We start from the raw sequence: 10397 nt of genomic DNA on the forward strand, positions 1-10397 counted from the left end.
ACAATTATAAAACACTAATGAAATAAATTTAACTGGAAACACACATACACACACACACACATACATATACACACAGGAAAAAACATCCATGTTCATGAATTAAAGAATTAATATTGCAAAAATGTCCATACTATCCAAAGTGACCTATAAATTCAAAAATATCGAAGACAGCTTTCATGTAATTAGAAAAACACTCCTAAAATTTGTATGGAACTACTAAAGACCTCAAATAGCCAAAGCAATACTGATTCAAAAGAACAAAGCTGGAGGCTTTGTAATACTTGACTTCACAACATACTACAAAGCTAGAGTAACCAAAACAGCATGGCACGAACAGACTCATAAGCCAATGGAAGAGATTAGGGAACCCAGAAATAAATCCATGTGTCTACAACCAAATGACTTTCAACAAAAGCAGTAAGAACATATATTAGGTTATACTCCATGTATTATGATATGCCAGAATACATTCTACTGTCATGTACAACTAAAAAGAACAAATAAAAAAGAAGAAGAAATCACACACACACACACACAAAGAACATATATTAAAGAAAGGGAAAAACCTCTTCAATGAATGATGCTGGGAAAACTGGATATCCATATGCAGAAGAATGAAACTAAATCCCTACCTCTCACCATGTGGAAAAATCAACTCAAAGAATTAAATGGAAGACCCAAAACTATAAAACTACTAGAGGGAAACAGGGGAAATGCTTCAGGACATTGGTCTGGGCAAAGGTGTTTTGGATATGACTCCAAATGCACAGGCAACACAAGTAAAAATTGACAAATGGTATTATGTCAATCTAAAATGCTTCTGCAACAAAGGAAACAAATCAACAGAATGAAGAAATAATGTATAGAATGGGAGAAAATATTCACAAACTTTTCATCTAACCAGGTACTAATATTCAGAATATATTAGGAACTCAATAGCAAATAAAAATAATTTGATTTAAAAATTGATAAATTGCCTAAATAGACATTTGTCAAAAGAAGATACACAAATGATTGATAGGTATATGAAAAACATTTTCAACAGAACTAATCATCAGGGAAATGCAAATCAAAACCATAAATGAACAGCAAATCATCTCACCCTAGTTAGAATGGCTATTATTAAGAAGACAAAAAATAAATAAAAATATTAGAAAGAATACAGAGAAAGGGGACTTCTCCTACCCTGCTGGTAGGAATGTAAATTAGTACAGCCATTATGGGAAATAATATGGAGGTTCTTTAAAAAATTAGAAATAGAACTACCAAAGATCCAGCAGTTCCATACTAGGTATATATACCCAAAGATATAATACTTGTATGTCTAAGAGACATTTATATTCACATGTTTATTGCAGTACTATCCACAATAGCCAAGATGCAGAATCAACCTAGATGTCCATCAACAGATAAATGAATGAAGAAAAAAAAAATATATATATATATATATAATGGAATATTATTAAACCATAAAGAATTAAATCCTATCATTTGCACCAAAATGAATGGAAATGAAGGATACCATGTTAAGTGAAATGAGTCAAGCACAGAAAGACAAATACTATATGTTCTCACTTATATGTGGAAGCTAAAAAGTTGATCTCACAGAAGAAGAGAGTGGAACAGTCATTATCAGTGCCTGAGAAGGGAGCAGGAGTGTAGAATGGAGAAAGAGTGGTTAATGCATACAGGGAAGCAGGTGAATAGGAGGAACAATGTAAATGTCCTATAGGACAGTAGGATTACTATGGTTGACAATTGTGTATTTCAAAACAGCCAGTCGAGAGGATTTTGAATGTACCCTCCAAAAAATGATAAACGTTTGAGGCTATGCCAATTACTCTGATCTGATCATTATGCATTTTATACATGTATTGAAATGTCACACTGCATGCCATAAATATGTACATTAGCACATGTCAATTAAAATTTAATAATGTATATTTAAGATTTATCATGTGGTAGGATGGACTTTTCTGGCAGACCATTCTAGGAATTTTAACACATACATAGATTTTTGTAAACACTACCAGCAGGAGTATGGAACAGTCCAAGGGCTACAAGAAACTTCATACTGCTATCCTTTTGTGATCACCCCACCTCTGCAAACACTTATGTGTTCACAAGTAGATTATTAATATGTTGTTCCACATTTGCAAACTAGTAATGCCATTGTTCAAAGCTTGAGACACAAGTATCTTGTTACTTTAACTCATTATAACAAAATTTATTCCAAATAAAAATTAATGTTTATGAGCACAAAACTATAAAAGATTAACTATTTGACCCTGCACATTTGATTTCAGCCAACATCAACCTGGAACCTCACAGCCCAGAAACTCAACCCTGTTCACAAAGACCTGGACCTTCTCTCCTTCTACATTCATCTTGCTCTTGAACGCCCTTTAATCAACCTCACATTTACAGTTAATAATGTATATGGCTGACCTAGTTCTGACTCACTGCTTCCGCTTGGAATGCATGGGCATGGATTGCACTCAATTCTGCCCCAGTCACTTCTGGATTCTCAAACTGATTAATTCATTTCGGCCAGTCTCCAGCCTTCAGCTTCAATTCCCAAGAAAGACCCATGAAGTCAACTCACTTTCTCACTCCAGCGTGATCCCTCAGTAAGTGGCAGGTTCTGAAGATACACATCCCCAACTTATAGTTCAATTATCTGAAATGTCTACATATACATTTCTGACATTTAGATGACCTCATAAAATACAAGATATTAGGAACTTTAAAAGTTTAAAAGTTAATGTTACATATCTTTATATTATGATTATATATACCTATATATCAATGTATATATTTTGAAATAGATAATATACATACATATACATAATTACCAGATTCATTTAATGGGATTAGACCACTACAGAAACAATACGTTTTGAACATTCACTGAGGTGGTCTTTTATGTTGAATCCTTTTTTGAGTTTTATTTTATTTTTAATTGACAGATAGTAATTGAACATTTATGAGATACAACATGATGTCTCAATACATATATAAATTGTATAATAATCAAATCAGGATATTATGCTGAAACCTTGAGAGTTTATTTTCAGCCAGGCACAGTGGCACACGCCTTTAATCCCAGCAGCTAGGGAGGTTGAGGCTGGAGGAGCACAAGTTCAAGGCCATCATCAGCAACTTAGCAAGGGCCTAGACAACTTAGTGAGACCCTGTCTCAAAGTAAAAAACAAAAAGAGCTGAGGATGTAGCTCAATGGTACAATACCCCTGGGTTCAATCCCCAGCACAAACAAAAAACAAAAACAGTTTATTTTCAAAGTAATTCTTAAGTATATCATCAACTTCTGGTATCAATCATCTTTTCTTTTCTTTTTTATATGTTTATTTTTTAGTTGTAGTTGGACACAATACCTTTATTTTACTTATTTATTTTTATGTGGTACTGAGGATCGAACCCAAGGTCTCGAACGTGCAAGGGGAGTGCTCTACCACTGAGCCACAACCCCAGTCCTTCATCTTTTCTTTCTTTTTTTTTATTAGCTACACACGACCTTACAATGATATTGGCAATTCATATATTTGAATCAATTTGGGTATAATTTCTCATTTTTCTGAGTGTACAGGTTGCAGGATCACATTGGTCATACAGTCACCTATATACATACAGCAATAATAATGTCTGTTTTATTCTGCTGTCCTTCCTATCCCCCCTCCCCCTCCCCTCCCCTCCCATCACTTCTCTCTATCCAATCTAATGTGACACACTTTTTTTTCTTTTTCTCCTCACAACATCATACATGTATTCTGTATAACAATGAGGTTCTCCTTCCATCTTCCGTGCAACTCCCCTTCTCCCTCCTCTTCCCTCCCACCTCTCTTCCCTATTTAGTGGTAATTTCCTTCTCATGCTCTTCCTCCCTATCCCATTATGAGACACCCTCCTTATATCAGAGAAGACATTCGGCATTTGTGTTTTAGGGATTGGCTAGCTTCACTTAGCATAATCTGCTCTAATGCCATCCATTTCCCTGCAAATGCCATGATCTTGTTATTTTTTAGTGCTGAGTAATATTCCATTGTGTATAAATGCCACATTTTTTAATCCATTCATCTATTGAAGGGCATCTAGGTTGGTTCCACAGTCTAGCTATTGTGAATTGTGCTGCTATAAACATTGATGTGGTTGTGTCCCTGTAGTATGCTCTTTTTAGGTCTTTTGGGTATAGTCCGAGAAGGGGAATAGCTGGGTCAAATGGTGGTTCCATTCCCAGCTTTCCAAGGTATCTCCATACTGCTTTCCAAATTGGCTGCACCAATTTGCAGTCCCACCAGCAATGTATGAGTGTACCTTTTTCCCCCGCATCCTCGCCAGCACTTATTGTTGTTTGACTTCATAATGGCTGCCATTCTTATTGGAGTGAGATGGTATCTTAGAGTAGTTTTAATTTGCATTTCTCTGACTGCTAGAGATGGTGAGCATTTTTTCATGTATTTGTTGATTGATTGTATATCCTCTTCTGAGAAGTGTCTGTTCAGGTCTTTGGCCCATTTGTTGATTGGGTTATTTGTTTCTTTGTTGTTTAACTTTTTGAGTTCTTTGTATACTCTAGAGATTAGGGCTCTATCTGATGTGTGAGGGGTAAAAATTTGCTCCCAGGATGTAGGCTCCCTATTCACCTCACATATTATTTCTCTTGCTGAGAAAAAGCTTTTTAGTTTGAATTTGTCCCATTTGTTGATTCTTGGTTTTAACTCTTGTGCTATAGGTGTCTTATTAAGGAATTTGGGGCCTGTCCCCACGTGATGAAGATTAGGGCCAACTTTACAAAATTATATGACCAGAGAATTAATATATTTTCTTAATACTTGAATTAAAGGCTATTAAAATGTCACATTATTAAATTAACATTATTTATGTATTTTTAGGTTTACAAATCTCAATCAAATTTCCCAGGTCATCAATTTCTCAGATCCTCTAATGAAACAGAATTTTATGTAGAAATATGGCTTACTGCCTAGAATAAACTGTCCACTAGAAAAAAATTAGAAAAAAAAGAAAGAAATATGTCTTACTGATGTTTGAGACATAGTTAAGATTTATACATCTGTTCCTTCTCTCAATGTTACTATCTTCTTTAACTATTATTAATTAATTAATTTCCAAACAAAAGAATAAAGAAAAATCCCATTGTAAAATTTATTTCGTAAACTTACTGCTTTTTTGCTCTTCAATCAGTTCCATAAATCAATAATGGGAAACATTTTTTCATTAAAAATTTTTTACAACAAACAAAAGAAAACATGAACAGACATTTCTTCTTATGTGTCCCCTTCCTTCTTCATTAACTCATGATTATGCCACTTTCGCTGAAATTATCAATGCAAAGCATGCTTGTGATAGTGACATGCTCACCAAATCAGAAGTAGAAATCCATCATGCCCATCTCTGATATGTTAGTATTTTAACCTCCAGTTGGCAATGGCCAAAAAGAAGGGCTCTAGTCTGAATCTTAGCTGTAGATATCCGATATCAAAAGAATGTGCATCTATGTCAAATAAGTCAAGTTTATTATATTTAACTTTTACAATACAAGTTTTTCATTGAGGTAAATACCTAAATTTAAAAGCTAAATAGAATAATCCTTTGAAAAGTTATTTTAGCAAATTAAAATAAAGTAACAAATTTTTAAAAATTACAGCCAACAGAATTTTCTACCTCTGAATCAGTATATTTTCATTTGTGCAACAATAAACAAATTTTTATTCACTTTAGTTAAGTACTTAATTTCTCTCAAATAGAGGCAATACTGGCCCCTAAATTATAGCCTCAGTTGCTTAGATGGAGATACCTTATGGTCATGATACACTTTCAGGGAAAAATAATTTAATAAATATTGATACCTATTATTGTGATTTTGACCCTTCAAGTATCAGCCTCAATCTCCCTTCTCTTTCTCCCTCTTTCTTTCCCTGTCTCTGAATTCTTATTTTTCCCCTTTAAGATTTTTGTATGCTAGTTGTCAGTGATTAAAATAATATTTAACATCCTTTTAATATCTGTCTACATTTTTCAAAGTTGAGCCCTCCCCCTGGACAACTGCTGGTGTACACACACACACACACACACACACACACACAACACACACACACACACACAACTCTGAGGATAATTCAGGGTTCAAAGCATCTCTGAATGGACCTAGGTGTACAAAATGTCTCTGGTCCCTGGAGTAAATCTTGCCCTGCAGCCAATCCCCACACAGTCAACCATTCAGCTCCCACCCAGCCCAAGGTCTGCCACCTCCACAGCCCTCCTGCAGTCAATACTGCAGAGTCCAAATTAACTTGTGGCTCCCCTAGGAAGCCGTCCCCAAATCCTTTGACTCACTTGGCTTTCCACCTTTCCTGGTTTCCTTAGATATACAGAGTCAAGTCTTAAAATTTAGTATTCAATTTCTCTTTAAATGATTCATACAAGTAAATCATGCCTTTAAATGCTAAACCCCCAAAACAGATCCAAGTACCTTACACTTCTGCAGTTTTCCCCACAGAACTTGGCATCGTGCCAGAAGCCCAATAAATATTTATTGAATAATCAAACCAACCCTCTGCTTCTCCTCGGGAGTGCTTCTGTCTCTCCACCCTACTTTGCCCCAGGACAAGGATGGGGCCAGGAACCACATCTCTAGGAGCAGCATCTGAACAATCATTCACCATTTTATTCAATCATTCAGCAAATATTTATTAAGCTCTTACTATGTGCACAGCTTTAAGCTAAGCACTGGGAAAACAAAAATGACAGATATGTAAGCAAATTATTTATGGTGTGCCACATGCAATAACAGAGATGCACATAAGGCAAAGGGGAAAAGAGCAGCCGTCTGCCCAGAGATGTTAGGAAAGTCAACACAGAGACCAGCATGGAAAGGATGGTGAAAAATTACCATGGCCCCTGAAGTATAAAGGGAGCTGAGAGAAACCTGGGCAGTGGCTCTGAGAGCTGAGGGTAAAGCTGCCAAGGCTGGAACTTTCTTTTGATAACTGAAGCTACCACAGAAGAGAACACCTTTACAGAGAGGGCAGTTCTTTGGGGGTTGGGGTCACATGTTTATGGAGTTTCTGAAGGACAGTGGCGCTTACTACCAGGCACAGCACGACCTCCCTGCAGACGAGTGAACTGAGCAATTCATCACTCCTCCACCAAGAAGGCCCCCTTAGAGTGGTTGTTAGCCTGATACAGAAGTGTCTGTCTGAAATCCACACAGCACCCAGGAGAGTTCTGACCTGGACGGGGACACCTCTGCACTTCCTTTCCATTGCTCAGGCTTACTGGATCGAAGAATCACTGCTTCTTCTTGGAGGTTCATTTCATTTCCCCTCACTCCCAACCTCATACTTCAAGCTCTGAGACTATCCAATGGAGCCTATTGAAGTAATCATCAGCTACTTTATATTATTTCTGTATCAATTTTTAAAATTCTTCCATAACCTGTTGAGCAATTTTTAACTAAATTAACATGGTTTCAATGTACTTCCCTGCTCCTGTGGAAGTCACTGACATGAGATTCCTTATTACACACAATCCAACCAAGGCACCTTAGTCAAATTTACAGAGGAACTTAAGAAGCATGGTGTTACAATAGTAAGAGTATGTGAAGCAACTCACAACACCACTCCTGGGTTCTCAATTGGCCTTTTGATGAAGGTGCACCACTAGATTATTAATGACTGGCTAAGACTTGCAAAAATTAAGTTTCATGAAGATCTGGTAGTTGTACTGCTGTCCACTGTGCTGCTGGCCTTGGAGCGCTCCAGTGCTTGCTGCTCTGGCATTAATTGAAGGTGGCATGAAATCTGAAGATGCAGCACAATTCTTAAGATGAAAGAAGTATGGAACTTTCAACAGCAGGCAACTATTACATCTGAAGAGTATCATCCTAAAATGCGGCTATACTTCAAAGACTCCAACTGTCCTAGAAACAACTGTTGCATTCAATAAAACTCAGGTGCCTTATGCTGTTGCCTGGGAAGTGGAACTTGAGACAAGACCTAATTTGCAGTACATATTACCAACGTGTTGGCATGCTGAATACGTCTTATGGAGTTTCAATGGAGTATTGGAAAGCAGTTTTATGGGGTCACAAGCTGACAGAAATTCATCCCCTTGTGTTAGAATTATGATCAACCTATTTGGGACCCTTAGTATTCTTATAAGATTCATGCCGTTCAGCATTTAAAATGTGCTTATCATTTCTATCAACTGACCTTTACTGAAATCATGTAGTATTGAATTAATATCTTTAACTCTTTTTCCATGCCAGAATCTTATTAATATATAAGAAACTTAGAAAGATTAGATGCCAGAATATTGTGCAGGCACAATACTTGTACATTTTTAGTATCATACAAAATCAAAATCCCAGGAACTAAAACCACTCTAAGCCCTATGTGATGTATTCCTTCAGTCATATCTAATATTGCAGGGCCAACATGGTTTGTTTTTTTTTTTTGCTCACTTTATGCATGCCAGTATATATAGGTTTGCTTTTAAACATTGGGCTTTGGGAGGTTTTGTTTTAATTTTTTAAATTTTACCAAATCTTCTGGTGATTATTTAATGTTTCTGTAAGCTTTATTTTGGGGGGTGGGAGTACCAGGGATTGAACTCAGGGGCACTCAACCACTGAGCCACATCCCCAGCCCTGTTTTGTATTTTATTTAGAGACAGGGTCTCACTAAGTTGCTTAGCACCTCGCTTCTGCTGAGGCTGGCTTTGAACTTGCAACCCTCTTGCCTCAGCCTCCAGAGCCACTGGAATTACAGGTATACACCACTGCACCCTGCTAAGTCTTTTTTTTTTTTAATTCTGTGATGAGAAATTTCCATTTGGAAAACCTAAGTTGTTACAGAAGCACATGGCTTTATATCTCCAGACCAAAAAAGCCTTCCAGTTAATTTAATGTTTGCACTTTCAGGTTCAACGTAGGGAAGGCCTGAAAAAAGAATGGGAGGGGGCTATTTTATTTTTAGAAAAACGTTGCCTTTGTCTCTTGCAGAATATGTTGAATATGCTCTTTAATTTTTTAAATACTTTTTAAGGTAGTGATGCTTTGTTATTGTACCTAAAATAATTCTTTATTATTATCATTAATTTTATTATTAATTCTTACAATTTCCTTTATTATTATAACCAGTTGTTTACCAGTTTTTTTAATTTACATATGCTTTCTTTTTTATATTGGTCATTTTTAGCTATATACACCTTTAGTGTACATTTTGGCATAATCACAAAAGCATGAAATATAATCTGCTCTAATTCAGTCTCCTTTCCCTCCCCCCCTTTATCTGCCCCGTTCCCTTCCTACTACTCTACTGATCTTCCTGCTATTTACATATAGTATTTTTATCAACTTTTTGTTTTAAGTGTGATTTTTTTCCCTTTGCTTCTCAATCTCTTGCAAAAAAAGAAAAAAGAAATTCATTCTGCTAATGAATTTAGCAGCCATCTAATATTTTATATACATTTTGAACTGTGTAATAATATTTGGATACTCGATAATTTTTTGTTATGCAATTAAAATGGTGATATATACTAATGTTAGTTCAAGCATATATTATACTGTCTGGGAATGTGTGGTTATAGTTCTATGGGAGAAATAATTTGTCAGTGTTCACCAGCTTGTAAAAAAAAAAGAAAAAGAAATAAAGAAATTACTATGCCTTTACTAGATGACCCAGGGTGGGAAATGCATCCCGGGAGGGGAAGAACAAAAACACAAATGAATGGAAATCACAAGTCTCTTCTGCCCGCTGCTCACTGTCCCTGTTCAGCTCCAGATGAGCCTCCACTTCAGTAAAGCCCACTCACCTCTCCTTCAGGAGTATTCGCTTGAAGTAGGGGCTTGTTTTAAACAATTTACTAAGGTACACTGCCTAGCAAATGTGAACTTAAAAATACTAAGTAATCTAGCATTTTTAACTTGAAAATTCAACTCCAAATCTACAATTTGGGAGGAAAAAAATACATGTGACTGACTCAACATTCATTTTATTGAATTTTTTAATTTTAAAGATGATTTTTTTAATTTTAGAGAAGATTTTTCTTTTTAGAGAAGATTAAAACAATTTTCATTTTAACAATCTGTCTTCAAAGAATAAAATAAATCAATAAAAATGGTTTGTAAGTTACTTATGCAATGTTTCCAATCCCATACCGTTTACCTTTCCAAGTGAGTTTCAGTTTCTCTGTCTGGTGGCTTTATAAACCTCTCTTTGGGCTTTGACAAGCATGGAATCACTTTTACTGTGAAGTTCAATATCCTGCTCCCAAATCCAAATACGATTCACATATTGCATCTTCAGTATTTTTAAAACAAAACAATCTGCTTAAAATTTTTAAAAAAATTACTTAGC

At 35.8% G+C, this 10397-nt stretch overlaps 1 pseudogene; it reads left to right on the plus strand.

Annotated features, from left to right (window-relative positions):
• Positions 1–7510: 7510 nt before the first annotated feature.
• LOC113185634 (protein tyrosine phosphatase type IVA 1-like) lies at positions 7511–7983 on the plus strand (annotated as a pseudogene).
• The last annotated feature ends 2414 nt before the right edge of the window (positions 7984–10397 follow it).

Source organism: Urocitellus parryii, chromosome 9 (assembly GCF_045843805.1).
Source record: "Urocitellus parryii isolate mUroPar1 chromosome 9, mUroPar1.hap1, whole genome shotgun sequence".
NCBI classification, from domain to species: domain Eukaryota; kingdom Metazoa; phylum Chordata; class Mammalia; order Rodentia; family Sciuridae; genus Urocitellus; species Urocitellus parryii.